Here is an 18,079-nt window from a genome sequence, read left to right on the forward strand (position 1 = left end):
CATTAAAATCGTTACAAAAAGATTTAGTCGACTGAAACAATAATCGTAATTTTCAACTTATGTATATATATATATACATTATACATAATACATAATATATAGGGTTTTTCCAGGAAGCAACATCCCTATAGGGGGGTACTATAGGACCCAAGCACCCCCCTCTAGATTCGAGTCTAATAATATACACTGGCATACTGCAATGGTACATTTTGTTATACTATATTTATACATAGGTATATATACATATTTAATGATAATATATATTAAAAACGATTATAAAAAGGCATTACAATTATTATGGCCATAATTAGGGAGTGGCTATACAGAGGGTGCTGATCACTGCTAGTTTTTAAACAAGACATGAATAAATATACAATACATAATATTGTACCAGGGCTTCAGCGTCCAATGCGATATTTTTTTTATATATTTAAATCATATGTCCCCGGATAAACAAGCATAATATAATATATTATTATGGGGTGACCCTATACGCATTAATACACACACACTGACACTCACTGCACATATGTATATATATATATATATATATTATATATATATATAATTTAATACATACATCTAATAAAGGGCGTTCGGTACAACGCGTTTCATATAAACCAGGTGCTGCAATATTGACGATACGTTGACGGGTGTAGAGGGGTGGTGGTGATGGTGAAAAACCGCGCGCTGTACAAAGAACCGCAATAACCGCCGTGCCGAAGGGAGACTTAAACATCTGCTATACCATCACCGCTGTAGATATTTACGTGATACAACAAAAACACTCGTCATATAAGATACCTCATATATACGTATACATATATTATATACAGATGGATACGTGCGCGGATAGAACATATACAATAATATTATGTATTTAAGTGTGAAGTCACGGGTTCATAGTCATTATCGTCGTCTGTCGTGTCCTGCAAGAGTTGAGCTCATAACTCACGAAATTTCCCGATTGATCATGATTGTTTAGTGAATGATACATACAGACCATCGTGATTACAACGGCCAATCGGACAGATGACAACAGATGGAAGAGCATAATCATAAAAAGGGGGTTTCCATTATACATATAATTCGCATATACTTACCTATGAGGTGCATAAAAGTGCTGGTTATACATACCTACATTTATAAGCGGTTGTAGTGGAATCCTAGCGCAATATTGATATATAATATTAAATAATATAGGTATATAATACAATATAATTAATTATATTTATTATAATAATATAGTTTTTATTTATTACAAATATAATAGTTAAGGACAAAATCATATATTTAAATTAATATTCAAATTTATTGAAAAATGTATAGGTGCTATAGTGATGGATCTGGTAAAATTGTTTTCTTTATTATATATATTATTATTTATTATTACCAATTATGTACCATATATACTCACAACCACGCATACAATCGCGGTATTATACAATATAATATTATATTAGGTATGTGCAAACGCCGTCCGGTACAACGATATATACAACTAATGCCCCCTGGTAGATGTTTGTCGCAGCTGCAGCGGCGGCGGCGGCGGCGGCGGCGACAAAACGGGCGAAATATATATTATATTATATAACAGCGACCGCTGCGGTGTCGTCTGGGGAGGGGATGGTGCTGGTACTCTTTTGTTAATATTATTATTATATATTTTTTGGTTAGAGCGCGTACAAGGCCGTGGCGGAGGGGATGGTTTTCGTTTTTGTTTTGTCCACTTCGCCACCGCCCCGGTCGGGTCCGACGAACCGGACGAGGAGGAGGGTCCGGAAACAAGCGCGCAGACGATTGGCCGCAACTGCCGAAGGGTCGTGAGCCGCTCGTATACACCACGTTTAGGCACTATACATTACATTATATATCTGTGTATGTAGAGTATATAGGCACTACGCAGTAAACTCCGCCGCAGGAGGGTGCGTGCCGTAAAATGGCCGAGTGCGCATGCCATTGTTGCTGCACTGCGTATTATATGATAGGTTCGTATAAAAGCATGACTCATGTTGACAATTCTATATACTAAAACACCCATCGTTGCTTAATATATATTTTACATACCCATATAATATGTTTATTTGAAATATATATCAGGTAAATATTTTAATATTTTGTATATACCTAAAGACAAAACTATCCGAACTTTATTTATTTCAAAACGCATCTTCTATATATTTCTTATGCATAGACATGTCTATATGTATAATATAATATATATACAGAATAAGGTTTATCATCTTTGTCCAATGTCCAATAAAATGCAATAACTTAAATTAAAAGCACCTATAATTATATGGTTGCATTATATATTATATAATTAATATAGTGGCCCGGATTTTAATATATCTTAAAAAAAAGATTTTAAAAACGCATTTTAACTATACAACTATATATGTGCTTAAAATATGAACAAATTTTTATTTATATTTTTTATTTTATTAATTTATAATTATTATTTTACTATTAAATATCTGATTTTATAATTAATGCGACGGTGATGTTGATTGATGGGTTAGATAGGTATTATATTAAATATTAGAAAACTATATAGGTAGTAATACTAATAATATTTTGAAAACATTTATGATTTATAATCCATATACCTAACTCCATTACAACAAAATATATTTCAATCTTATCATAAAAAATAAATGTTATTCTCTTTTCTTTAGTCTTTAATTCAAAGATTCCTGTGTATATATAATATATATACCCATATTATACCCTGTTGTACTCTATGTAATATATATTTCCCATGGTCAATATTTACGCTATATATAGGTTTTAGGTACTATATATAATATTAATATTATAATAGGTATTATATATAGGTACTTATAGGTGTTTAATAATAAATTAAGTTATTATAATCATATCTACTAAACGTTTCATTTTCATGATGACTATATACTACTAGTACTACTACTATATACTTATTCATTTAACGTATTTTATAAAAAAAACTATATACCTATAGGTATAGTTTTCCAGGCATCCCCAATGAAAAGATATATAATGCATAAAACATTATATTATCATAGCCGATATTATACACGATATTATAACATATAATCCCTATAAGTGCTGTATTATTTCTTGGTCAATTCATTAAAAAAAGAAACCCTTAGGTTATATATTATAGAATCAATACGATCGCAGCATCAATAGCAACCTTTGAGTTCGTGAACTGCATGCAGCCAAACGCAAAGGATGCACGAAATTCGATTGCATTTCGTTAGAACGAAAACGACTACAATTTATTGGCATATTATGCATGAAACAATTTTCGATTCGAGCTGAAGAGAGTGTGCAGCGTTGCTTTTTGTATAAATGTCATAAACAAACGACAAGCCGAATCAAACATATATACGTCATATTATACACGCATATCGAACATCAAACGCACGAACATATATTATATTGTGTGATCATTTTACTACATCAAGAGAAATACAAATTGCAATTACATATTATAATGTTATTGTTATACATTGTTCTTTTTTTTTTTCATAATTTAGCATACTAAATTTTTATTATCTATTGTTTCTTCTTAAAATATTATTGTTTAACACGAAGGTTTTCTGCATCATATATAACAATACAATTATATTACTTGTCGCATAGTTACGTCTATAACTACCATTAATATTATATAAATACAAAATCGCCACGGCAATAATAAGTGAGGTTTGATCGGGAACAGTCGCGTAACGCATGTCGCTTTAATACATATACACCCTGTAACAATATATATATAATGCCATACAATATAATGATTGAGTGCGGTAGCTGGCGCGCCTCGCGGAACAAAATCCAACCAAACGAGGGTATTTTTTTTAAGCTTTTCCTTCGCCTACCCTCTCGTCACAGCGTAACGGCAGTAAAATTTACACACGTGTACGCGCATTTATATATAACCCCACGGTCGTGCAGTTCAATAATAATAATAATAATAATATATATATTATATACTATATATAGTCACACAATCGTGTGTGCGCCGTCTACACAGGTCGATCGGCTCGCCGCGAATCCGCGATTAACCATTTTCAGTATTAGTTTTTTAACCGCCACGAATAGCTTAAAATATGCAAATCAGCTACTGCGTGCTATAATTATATGATGCACTTGACGATTTTTTTTTCTTAAAAATTCACTACACGATCTCACGCATTGCAGAATTACGCGCTATAATAACATTTGTCATTTATACTCAGTACTCTGATCATGATTCATAATCATGATGCACGAAGAAAATGTCAAGTGTACTAATGAATATACTCGCTTAATTCCTTATAATTATTATCCTCATTTTGGTCATAAAACATTATTGGTATACTTGCGCGAAAAAGATAAATAAAAATGATATATATTGTTAAATCAATATATTTAAAATGTATGAGCTGTACCTAATAACATTTTATATATAATATCGTTATTCGTTATATGTACTAGGTATATATAGGTAGGTATAATAATTATAAGGGACGACAACATTTTTGAACAAATAAATTTTGTTTGATTTATTTTGTTCTGGTTGTTTTGTTAATGATATAAATGAATTTATATAAGGTTAGTTTATATCGTACGAGTATCATTTGTTTAAAAAAAAAATTATATAATTTATTGAACATATACTTACTATAAATAATATATAATAAATATGCATGTATTTTTTATCTATATAAATGAACAAAAAAAAAAATCGATTAAATCGGTCTTCTTTTTATCTTATACTTTTGTCTACAGTATATATAGGTATACTGTTATATAATTTATATAGACTTTTAATTAAATAGTGAATAAAATCTAATTAGGTGAATATTTATTGGGTATAGGTCCTAATTAGTATTATACTCGTTGTTGTAACTATAGGTATATGCATATGTTGTAGCTAAACCATTAATTTGAAACACCTTATTTATAAGTCGTAGGTGCCTACAATTTATTTATACTCTTTAAATTTTTACAGGTTTAATAATTAGTGTTTATTAAAATCAGTTAATAGTGCTACCAAATAATAAAGACAATGCCAATTAGATCAACTGTGTATGCATTACAACTTACTTAATGAGGGAAAATGTAGCAATAGAAATTAAGATATTTCATTTTAGATACATCGATTTGTGTGTTTATTAATTTGGACCTATACATTAAGAAACAAGTCAATTATCATAATATATTGGTACGAGAAAAAAAATAATTGGTGAAAATTATATTATAAGAAACAGCCACACAAAATGTGTTGCATAATTTACTGTATCCGGACCCCCTATAGCGATACATATATGTATAATAAATTAATAATATACCAAATAAAATACCATAAAACATCGTGCAAGAGTAAAAATATATATTATGTATTGTTTTTCTAATGTGATGTATTAATTTTATTATTACGATGACTGAATGTACATAAAAATATAAAAATTATTTATTTTTATAGAAAGCGTCTTCAATGAATGGCTTCTTTCAACAAAATTCACATGACTATATTTAGTATAATTGTAAATTTAATCACATATTCTTATTGTGTTTATAGCTATTGAAAAAGATTGCTTATTACTTTAAAAATAAAAAATAAAAATAAATTATTCATGTTTATACATTTTTTCTATTTTGTAGTTAGGTACCTACTATATATAGGTAGTATAGGTACTACTTGTCATTATTGTATCTCCATAATATTATCATTATTATTATCTATATACATTTTTCAACGCATGTATAACAGATAGGAAGCAAAAATAAAAATTATGTTAAAAAAATAAAAGAAAGTGATTTAAAAATATTTAACGTGACTATAAGACTATAAAATACTGATAAGCATGTGTTGATACTTTTCTACAGTTAAGTAAAGTACATTTAAATAGTAAATAATATATTAAAAATTAAAATAATAAATGACGAATGACAATAATATGACTAGCATTTTATCACATAGTTTTAGTGTTGGTGATATTGTTATATTACACAAGTTGATATAAAATATTATATGCAAAACGCAGATTATAATACGCTTGTGTACATATTGCATGTGTACACAACAGTCAACAATAAAAATTACATCATGGTACATGACTTGTGACTATATAGGTAAAATCCATAAGTACAGTGCTGTTGTATACATTTAAAATGTATCATTTTAGATGATCTCCGCATACACAGATCGTTATTACAATTATTACAAATTATACTTAAAAAAAGGTCTTATTTGAATATACATGTATACTGACTAATCAGAGACATGTTTGGTTCAAATCAATAAAACCTATAAAAATTATAGTAATATGTCTTAAGCTATGACGTTATAAATTATAAGTATATACTTACCTATAAATATCAGATAATTATCATGTCAAATAGAAACGGTTTTGAAGCATATATTATAGTGTAGTTTTTTCATATGCTTCTCAATTAAAATAATGATTTTTTTTTTAAAAAAAAAAAAAAACGATAATATTATAGGTATATCTTTTAAAAATACATATACTGTCCAAATTTGCATAGATTTAAATCTTATGTTACATCAAACTTTTTATGCATTTCTTCTTATATTTAAAAAATGATGACAGAAAAATATATCTAATACCATTTCTCACTTCTTTCGTAAGTCATATAACACAAAGACGAATTGATATAACAGTATATTTTGAGTAATGATTAACTAATGAGTGGTAACCAAATATTTGGGAAGTATATCGCATGCAATGCTATTTTAAATGTTTCACATAATTAATCACAAAATTGTTTTGCTCATGCACGTCAGTCTTATAATCAGTTACACAATACCGAACAACTATTGACCTTTGTACACAGATTAGTTTGATCGTGTCGTCGTTATCGAAAGCGATGAAAACGATTTCCAGTTAAAATAATAATATGTAGTACCTATGTACAATTATATACATTATATAAAAAAATTATATTAATTACAAATGAATATTAACTATAGTCTCGCATCTAATTTATGATTTTTAATTACCTACTATAGTATATTTTGGAAAATATAGCAAGTAAAACAACATCATGCATGTATAGGTAACTTTTTATTTCTATACAAATAAAAATTAGATAATAATATTATGCGTGTTTTTGTACACTGTTTTAAAATTCAAAGTGTTAGTTCCAACAGTCCATACAAAATTAAGCAAATTTCCTTTTATTTATTCAGTTAGGATGCGATGAATGACAATATATATATTATGGGAGTGTTTATTTTCATGTGCTTAATTACTTAAATGCCTTTGTGTGAAATTATTTAATTAGAATCAATATAAACATATTTATTCATTGTAGTTTTCAGCTGTTGTAACATAATATGTATGAGCACACAAAAAGACAATTATTATTATTCTATGAATATTTTTTTTAAATAATTTTCATTATTCAATCATATTATTTTTTTTAAATTACCTACTTTTCCTAAAGTATTCATTTATATTGATTCTGTTATTTATATGATTTTACATAGGTATAGGTATACAATTAAGTTCACAAAAACAAACATAGTCAAGCAACGTAGGTATATAAGCTGTTATAGGGCTAAGTTAAAAATATTCGTTTATTGTATTAAAATATTTCAACACACTAGATGCTATTACCAGAGGGAAATATTAATTTAAAATCCTTTATATAGTTACTTTTCGTTAATACAAGATTTTATTTATATGCATTCAGTTCCAGATATAAGTGCGATTCGTGTGGTAATATTTGATGGTATTATATTATATATATAAGTGTATTTGATGTGTCTACTACCCTTAATTCATACCTATAGCTATCTGCTCGTACATAGGTGACATTATGAAGCGATTCAACTATATTAAGTGGTTAATAGATTAAACATACATATACGAAAAATGAAATATTGAGCCATCAAAATTCACTCACATTCGAAAACTTTGAACTTTCTATACTACATCGATTTTAAAATGTAGACAAATAGTGCTTCTATATTATAAGTTGTAATTTATAACTAATACACGATACGCACGCTTACCAAGGGATTCTTCGTTTTCGGTCGTGGTAAAATAAATTTAATTTGTTTTTTATCGATAAACACAAACGAAATACAATTCATACATTTATATGGGTGGCTACCAGTTGCGTCCCGCGGTAAAAATTTCTTCCGAATTGCGGCCCGAGTTTTTTTGAGTAACATATGAATTGCGTCCCGGAATTTAAAATTAAATTAATTATATGTCTACGAAAAAAGTTCTAAAATACACGTTGAGCGATAATTGAAAGTAGATATATGTTAAGAGAATATATACCTATATAGGTTTACAATAATTATTATATACTTAAGTATTTTATTTATCAAATCCAAAATATCGTCCAACACGCGCTTGTGCTTATCACAACTCAAACATATCATATTATATATTATATTGGTAAATCTTAAGTTTATCAGTATTTGTACTTTTACCGTAACATATATACATATATATATGCTAATCCGTATACAATCGTTTTCAAGCGTTTTAAAAAAAAAAAGTATGAAAAATTAAATGAAAATAAATTTTGTAAAAAATCGGTCTATAAGCAACTTTTATATACAGAAAACACTAATCTTATTATATCAGTCAAGGATATCGATTTTTGCTTGGAACATTACATCTTTTGGGTGTGATGTGTGATTATAAAATATTCTGAGTAAAAAGATTTGTATAGTTTGTTGGCATTTAAACACCACAAACGAGCGACATCGAGACTATCATGGATTTGGCACTTTTATAGTATTGTACATTGTATATATATAATTATATAAAAATAACGAATATGCTTATTATATATAGTATATATATGGCTGTATTTATAATGCAAAAAAACCAACCGTTACCAATTAATAATTATGTGTATTAAAACACTTAGAAACTGCATAGGTCTGAATTATATCACTATAAAGTCAATAATGGATAAAGAGGTCATATATTCGCATATTATATAGCTACCCTGTTGATAGTGTTTTTTTGCCTATATTATACTATAATCTAATTGGTATATAAATTTAAGCATTACTTTTTATAAATAAATTATTAAAACATCTATTAAAAACATGATTTTATCAAAAGTTTACCTTAGGGAAATTAATGTTTAATGAGGTATTTTGTTTTAACTTTCTGAACAAAGCGATGATGCGACGTAGGTATCAATATTGAATTTACAATATTATGTGTATTTTTTTGTATGTGTCTGTGTACAGCATAACTAGTCGAAATAATGCTTTAATTCCAAACTTCGGGGATGGTTTCCGATGGCAAAATGAATATTCTTGGTGCATTATAGAGGTCAAGACCGTCGTTATAATATATTTACAGGTATACAAATATTATAGCATCATAACTTATTTTTATAATTAATTTACTTGTCATTTAGTTTTATACATTAAATAATCTTTTTAACAATTTATAGATAAAATATTTTATTAATTTTTATTTTATATACCAAAGTCATCCAACGACATTATATTTTTGAACCAATACCAATAGTTATTGATAAATTTATGTGTATAAAGCAAATATAGCAGCTGTAATCATTGAAATAATGTGTTTGCGCATAACCGTATCAGTTGAAATATATTTCACAGTATCACTTTGATATTATTTTAGTATATAGGTACATATTTTTATGTTGTTTTTTTGTAAATATAACCTTCAACAGTAGGTATATGGATTTTATCTATACTTGGTTACATACTTCTATAATTCTATTTATACAGTAGGTATACAAATACGTGTAAAAACTTAATTAGGTACATACATTATGGCTGACTTAATTTATATTTACAAACAATTATCTTGGGGAAATGGTTCTTTAGTTGTATTACTTATATTATTATTAAAATCCAAAACATGTGTTTAAATATAAAACATAGGTAAACATTTGAAAGACATCGATTTATTAAATAATTACGTTGATTCCTTAAAAAAATAAGAAAATCCTTTCCGACAGATAGTTAAAATATTAAATTTAGATAGCTATAAAAATGTATTGTATCGCGGTGCCTATAGACAACTACTAGGTATAGCTAATAGGTATTCAAGCTTATTAAAACAATAATAAACGAAAATACTGCGAGGTATGAATAACAAATAAATACTTTTATTATTTATTTTAGTTCATTGTCTTTAACCTATCATATTGTACATGACGTATCTAATTAAGTTTTTGTGATCCACGTCAAAATTTGATTTTTTTTTCGTGGATTTTTGAAGCAGTTACGTCAAACCTGATTTTGATAAATAGATATACCTAATTATGATCTATGCGATGCAATAATTTATTCAGTGATTACTGACCACAATATTCCGTATGTCTCTAGAGTCTAAAAGATGGATAGCCCGTCATGGATGATATATATTGCCATACAACGGTAATTGGAAGATTTAAGCCATATGGCGTGTACGATTGTGATAAGAAAAATATTATACTTACAGCAAGAACATAATGCACAATTTTCAAGGATCATTTTGATCGCGTGATCAGGGAATTCGGTGACGAGTAAAAATAGTTTAATATACTGATGTATAGTACCTAATATATATACCTATACATGTATACAGCTTATATAATAATAGATACCTATACATATAGATACATATAGTATTATAAAAATATCGAGCTCACGCCTATAATATCTTGCAGGTTATTATTGTTTTATAACATTACAGACTACAGTATTCACTATTCTTATTATATATTTGGCGGGATTGCTTATTACTAATTTTTTCTCATTTAACGATTTTGAATCGACGAACAGATGTGCATATAATATGTACCTATATAGAAATATGTATTCGTATTCATGTTTTAAACCAATCTATTCCGTGTGGAACGATTCGAAATGAAAAAAAATCTCGTCTCACCAACCAGTTAACCGCATTATACCGGTTTTGTTGTCGGGTACGTCCGAAGGTTATAAATATAAAAAAAGACGAACAAAAAAAAAAAAACCTGCCTAATAAAATAATAGTTTTTTTTAGTTGTTCAACGCTGCTCTCGTGGTCACGTAAGTACACGCACACGCACACACCTACACACACACACATACACACATATATGTAGTGTATAGACATTTATATATAGCAACGCACTATAGAAGGTAATAATACCCATAATAACGATGTGATTTTTTTTTTTTATACGTTTTTGTACACATAATATATATTTTAAAGGTATACCTCTATATATTAGACGTTTATATAATATGCCGCGTCGGAACGAGTGCGTATACGCAGCACAAAGACGATAAATAACGACGTTAAAAATACAGTCGCACACACTACACACGCATACCGCCTATATATTATAGATGGTAGGCGTATATAATTGTACATATAATATGTATATACATGTATACTGTATACATATAGGTATGTAGTGTATACTTAGATACGATCTCGGCCCTCGGGTGGGGTATTATTCTGGGGTATATCTATATAGGTATATTTACTCGTCCGAACATCGTCGTATATTTTATACACTGTAGTTTGTATTGATGATGGTAAAATCCGGGTCGGGCCCGTCGTACATATTTTATTATACACACACACACGCATATAATATATATACGAAATGTGCGTAGGCATATATGTAGGGTCTCATTCCTCTTATCGTACATATATATAATATATATAACGATCCAACTCCCTCGAGACCCTCTGCAATATTGCAACGCGGGGTGCGACTGCTGCGGCGGTGCACTTGTGCGTTTATATATATATATATGTACACTCACCAAATATAGAGGGTTGAACCCCCTCTAAGCGCACACAATTCTATATATATATACGCACACACACACACACGCCAACGTCCGAACGACGTAGTAATACTCTCTCATCTTGTCGCACACATATACGCACAGCGGGAAAAACGCAATATATTATTATGTACAAATATAATATATATATACTTATCTGCTATATGTATAATATATATATATCACGTATGAAAGGGTGCGATATACATTTATATACGCATGTATATTGAGATATAGAGGCTCAAAACGTAAAGGGCTGAGGGGTCTTAGATTCCCTTAACTAAAAATTATAGCCCCCGCCCCAATTTATTAGAATTCAACATATATTATGCATATTCCTATATGTAATATATAAACTAATATATTATTTATCAATATGTTATTAATACATTTATCTATATATATGTACAAACGATATGTTAAAATCCATTCTTTTTTTATAAGTCAAATTTATTTAAAGCGTTTGCAGATGTTATTTCTTATGAAATATCTACCTACTTCAAACACGAACACTGGAATAACAGAAAATAAGAAAAAAATTATATTTTAATTACAGTATATTTATAGTTATAGTATTATATAGTAGGTATAGGTTATCACTAATAACTTATATAATTCTATCCTTAGACGACATATGCCCTATCGGCTTATCCTAAACGTGGCTTATTCATTAATGAATTTATATACATATATTATTTATTATAATATGATTCATAAGGATTATGTAATGATATTACATGCAGTTGCAAGATAACAGAACACATAAGACGTATATTAAAAATGATATTAATATTTTAAAATTGTGGTTCACACACACACATATATACACAACATAGGTAATAATATTCAACGAGCTGTTCACAATATTATTTGTTGCCTAAACGTAGATATTAATATTTACTGAAATAGCGTGAATCTTGCTATTTATTAACCCTTTAATAATAAATTAAATTTGTATCATTTATTTAATCATTAATCGTCAAATGTATGTAATAATAATTTATAAAAATAGAATATTCTTATGCTGTTACGGTGTCAAATCCATCAAAGTGGTACCCACTAAGTTAAAAATGCTATAGCTGGTAGTTGGTACTATACTACTATAATGTACTATAAATTATAATACTATACAGATAACTGTATGTAGTTAATTTAGAATATAATTAGTTTTTGTTTATTTAATAATTTCTGATAACTCGTTTTTATTATAAATTTAAATGCACAATAAAATAACTAAAACTACAATTCAAGCACAAAAAAGTAGGTACTATATAATGTCTATAATAATCATCAATTTATATTATTATGAACGTATGAGTGAATTTTAGTTCGTATAAAGAGTTTCTATTGAAGACTGAATAGCTATATAATTTAGGTATAATTATTTTTCTCATTGCAATGCAATAATCTAAGTTTATCAATTAAATTATATATTATTACAGTTTTAACTGTTTTAAGATTATTTTGACAATGTTATTTCCGGTTTTTTATATAATACTTATTTATAAGTTATATTATTATATTGTTAAAATATAATTCGTCAATATATAATCTTCATTGATTATTCATGAAGTACTATCAATATTTTGTGTATTTAAATAATAATTTATTAAACGGTAATTATTCATAGGAAATTTATAAATTATGTAATTATAAACTTTTGAGTTATTTAATAAAGTATTATTGATTTGTTTAGTTATAATTATTGGATTCAAACTATTACAATATTATTGTAGATACACTTTGACTGTATGTTGTCTATATTAGAGTCAGGTTAGGTTAACCTAACGAATATATCAGCTATAAATTTGAGTTACTATGAAAAATATGAGCACAATTAAAACACTGCAGATTATTGTTGCGGTTATTATTACATATCAATAATGTATGAAAAACTGTTCAAGTATATTGCATAAAATATAAAGGAACTTTGTATAGTTACAGTAACAAATCACATTCAAGAAACAATTAATATAATATCCATAGTAAGGCGGGATAGTAGTTCTAATATTTATATATTGTACATTAAAATACATTTTTTTTTAACACTACATACATAATATATATTTGAGCTTAAATATTATTTTCTGTTAGCGTCCTATGTAGTTATAAATTAGAATTTATATCGTTATTGGATACTCTTTGAAATTTAAATGATATTAATATATTAAGTCTAAAATATGGTCATTACGTTTATTTATATAAATTCCAATTATTATATAATGCATATAATATAATAACTTGAATAAATTAATTATTATAAGAAATATGGGGATGTATATATTATATGCTCTCGGTGGATCACACTGCGTATATATCAATTGCGGTTAGGTCAGGTTAGGTTTGGTTAAAAAAAAACGTAATAGGTATACGTATGTTATATATTTTAATTTTTAAGCTTCCTCGCTATTTTGAATTTGCCTAAGTGTAGATAATAAATATTGATTATTGATACATAATATAATATATGCGATAAGACGTCCATCACGTGGTGCAGAGTTATATATGAACGTGATATTCGTTTTCGATATAAAAATTGAATATTTAACCCATATCATATTATATTATTAATTATTATATTATACATATCTATCTATATAAGTATATGTAAGTATATAATATATATAACACATACACACATGTTATATATCATATAACATGTGCGTGTGGAATGTAACTACTTCCGTTTCCGTGGATTATAGTCCACATATATATATTATATTATAGTATTACTAATATTAATAATATTATACATGCATGTATAAAATATATATTATATACCCTTATGAAAATAACCAATGTTGTATATAATCTGCAATCGGAATCGATCATAAATACAAGTTATGATTCATATATTAAACATAGGTATTCCACATACCCAAGAAATTATAAATATAATTGCAATAAGGATTGTGAAACTATTATGAAAATATTATTGCTTAGGAATTACATATTATCGTGGTAAATCTTAGTTTATATATATTAAGCTTATCTACTACAAACTAACAAGTTAATTTTTACCAAAATAAACAATAAATTATAACGAAATAACGAGGACTAGGTTACATAGATTTACGATGCACTAATAAGTTTAATAATAACAAAAATAATAATGATAAAAGATCATAATATATTTAAAGGCGAACGTATAAGTTTTAGACAGCCAGTCCGTTGATTCGTCATCGCCCTTGTGAAGTCCCTCAATTCCTCCCATGTATATCTTTTTTGAGGACATTCCTCCGCTGCAATGCGTCTGATGGTTTGTATCTATATTTGTCCACAGTCACACAGGGTAGAGTTTTTTATTTTCCATTTATGTAGGAGGTAGTTATACAATTACTCTGCTCTGTTCGTATCCTGTTTAGGTTGGTCCATATGGCTCTTGGACAATCAAACCCTGAGACTATTTGTGTAGGGTCACTATTATCAGGTGTCTATTTTTTGTATTACCTTCTACCCGGCATTGTTTCCACATGTCCTCCATTCTGTCAAAGCTATTTTCTATTGACCAGACTGGGTACCTTGATCTTAGTCTTTCAATGGATGCGTTATTTATGTTATTGTATTCAAGAAGACTCACCGATCTATTGATTTTCTGTAACAATTTAACGGTTGCGAGGTGTCTTCGAGCCGCCGGGGGGCTTATTTATTCGAGAGGACTGGTAGCCATTGTAGGTTGGTGGACCGGACGCAGCCTGTAATGGTTCGCATAGTATTGTTCAGCTGAGTGTCAACCTTTTTTGCATGTACGCTTCTCTCCAAGGCGGGGGTGCAATACTCCGCAACGCTATAACCATAGTCAGGATCGATATGTAAAGTATACCTACATTTATTTGGCAGCCCCGGCTTGTTCCCGCTATAGTTTACTAATAATATTATTCCTGGTTTTCAGTTTATTGTTTACATCTTCAAGGTGTTGGTTGTAGGTTAATGTTAATTTTTATTAAAAATAGGTACACGATATTGGCTTTGATAGTGTACAATTTTTTCACTTTGCAGGATATCTGAGATCGACTGGCGGCTATATGATATCTATTACCTATGTGACATACGATTTGAAATAAGACAACATAATTAAATTTTGATTTTTCACTGCAGTGAATTTATTGTTTTAATCTCAAATTAATAGTACGATCTCATGCGTAGGTATATATTGGAAATACAATTTAATTAAATTTATTTAAATTTATTCATGTATATAAATTTCAAATTCGAATTTTTCGAGACAATAATTTAGGCACCATGATATTTTTTAAATTATGATATATTATATTATATAGGTATAAATATGAATAACATGATACTACGATTTTTATACAGTTTCCTAGTTTTTGTTATTCATCTAATTTTGAAAATACATGGATAATTCGTGTGAATGAGCCTATATAAACTTGATAATATTCAATATACCTATATGACAATTATGTAAATTCAACATTCTGCAGTATAATATTAACATGTAGGTAATAACATAGGTAGGTAAAGACTTATATACATCTATATTTCAAATGTGAGTTTATATGTTTAACAAAAATCCACTATCTATTATATGTATAGTATACCTAATAAGATACTATAAAAAGTATATACCTATATAGTATATATATACATATATAGTTATACTTTTTATAAATATTAACCATTTATATTTTTAAATATTCAGTACTTACATATATACGTAGAATATTTGATGGAAAAAGTACTCCGTTATAGATGTTTAAAAGTGGCAATATACCTACTTCTAAAATACGTAGGTATTCCTAAATAAGTAACTAAATTAGCAAAATCACTTTTAAAATCATATTATCTATTATTTCATATACATGGAGATTATATATAGTTTTATATTTTTATGCTAATATTTAAAATAATATTGTATACAAAATTGATGTACCTAACGCTTGCTCACGCACTTTATATGTATATTCGTGACAGTAGATTTAATGATAATAGGTATGATTTAACGGTAGCGCCACGACATAGCTGGGTATATAAAATAGGAACCTACACAATTATTGTTTTCCGGAAAATTAAACGAAAATAAATTTTGATTTACAACGGCATTATTTTTTTTCTGTTATATTACACCTAATGAACATATTTTAAATTGGTTAAATTCATTAAATTACGTAGTATATTAAAATTAATAATAATTATTAAAATATTATATAGGTACTACAATTATAATGTCCAATATAAATACCTGATTGTTTGTATTTTTACAATCAAATACAAAAATTACGCATAGTCGAATAGTCTAATTTGAATTTTGCATTAGTACTTCGCCCTAATTAAAATATCAAACAAAACATTCTACTATTTAAAAGCGTAATAAAATGTTGATTATTTCAATTACTGCTGCACAGTTTAATTTGGTGGTAGCTGTAACTTGTTATTATAGTATTCCATAATTAGATTAAAAACCGTTGCTCATTATCTAGTTGAATTTCCCTAATTTTATACGTACCAAGAATATTCGATGTTTAGTAGGTACAATATAGGTTGGTACATGTACTTTGCTATACTTGCAGAATGTAATTTATTTTATCTGTTTAATAATTAATGGTATTTGTCGCATAAAGTGCAATCGCGTTAGTAAGTTAGTTTGGACAGCAGCTGTACCAGTTTTATTAAGATAATTAGTGGTTTAATTTATCTGGTTTTTATTATAAAACTAATATATTTATAGCCTATTTGTCAATTATGCGGCTTTTACCAAACAATTTTAGTCTTATTTAGAATTTAAAGAAAAATAAGTCGATCAAAATTCATTAATCATTCTCATTCGTCAACGGATATGTGTAGACGTGTAGGTAGTATATATGTTAAATGATAATAAATTAATATATTATTTTATATTTTTTCAATACTTAACAACTATCATATTATTTTAAAATGTATAGGTAGTATATAGGTACACAATTTCGACATTCCAATAACCCGTTCACTTGCTTTAAACCTGAAGAAACAATATTGTAATTTGTATGAAATTATAGGCCATTTATTATAAAATATATGGATATATTAGCTAAATAAATTTAATTTATTATACTTACAGTTAATTAATGTTAGTATAATGACGAAATTTAGTTTATTATTATATTAATCAATAATAATAATTATAAAAGGTATGTCGTTATAAAAGTATTATCTGTTTTCTATCACACGGAAAAAAATATAAACTAAATATTTTTAGTTGGCAGAAATTTAGTTGAAGTAATTAATTTTTAGTTAGATTTACTTAAATGGTATAGTAAACTGAACTAGAATTTTATAGTTAAAAAATATAATTATTCTACTGATAAA

The sequence above is a fragment of the Aphis gossypii genome, chromosome 2, assembly GCF_020184175.1.
Source record: "Aphis gossypii isolate Hap1 chromosome 2, ASM2018417v2, whole genome shotgun sequence".
Taxonomy (NCBI): Eukaryota; Metazoa; Arthropoda; class Insecta; order Hemiptera; family Aphididae; genus Aphis; species Aphis gossypii.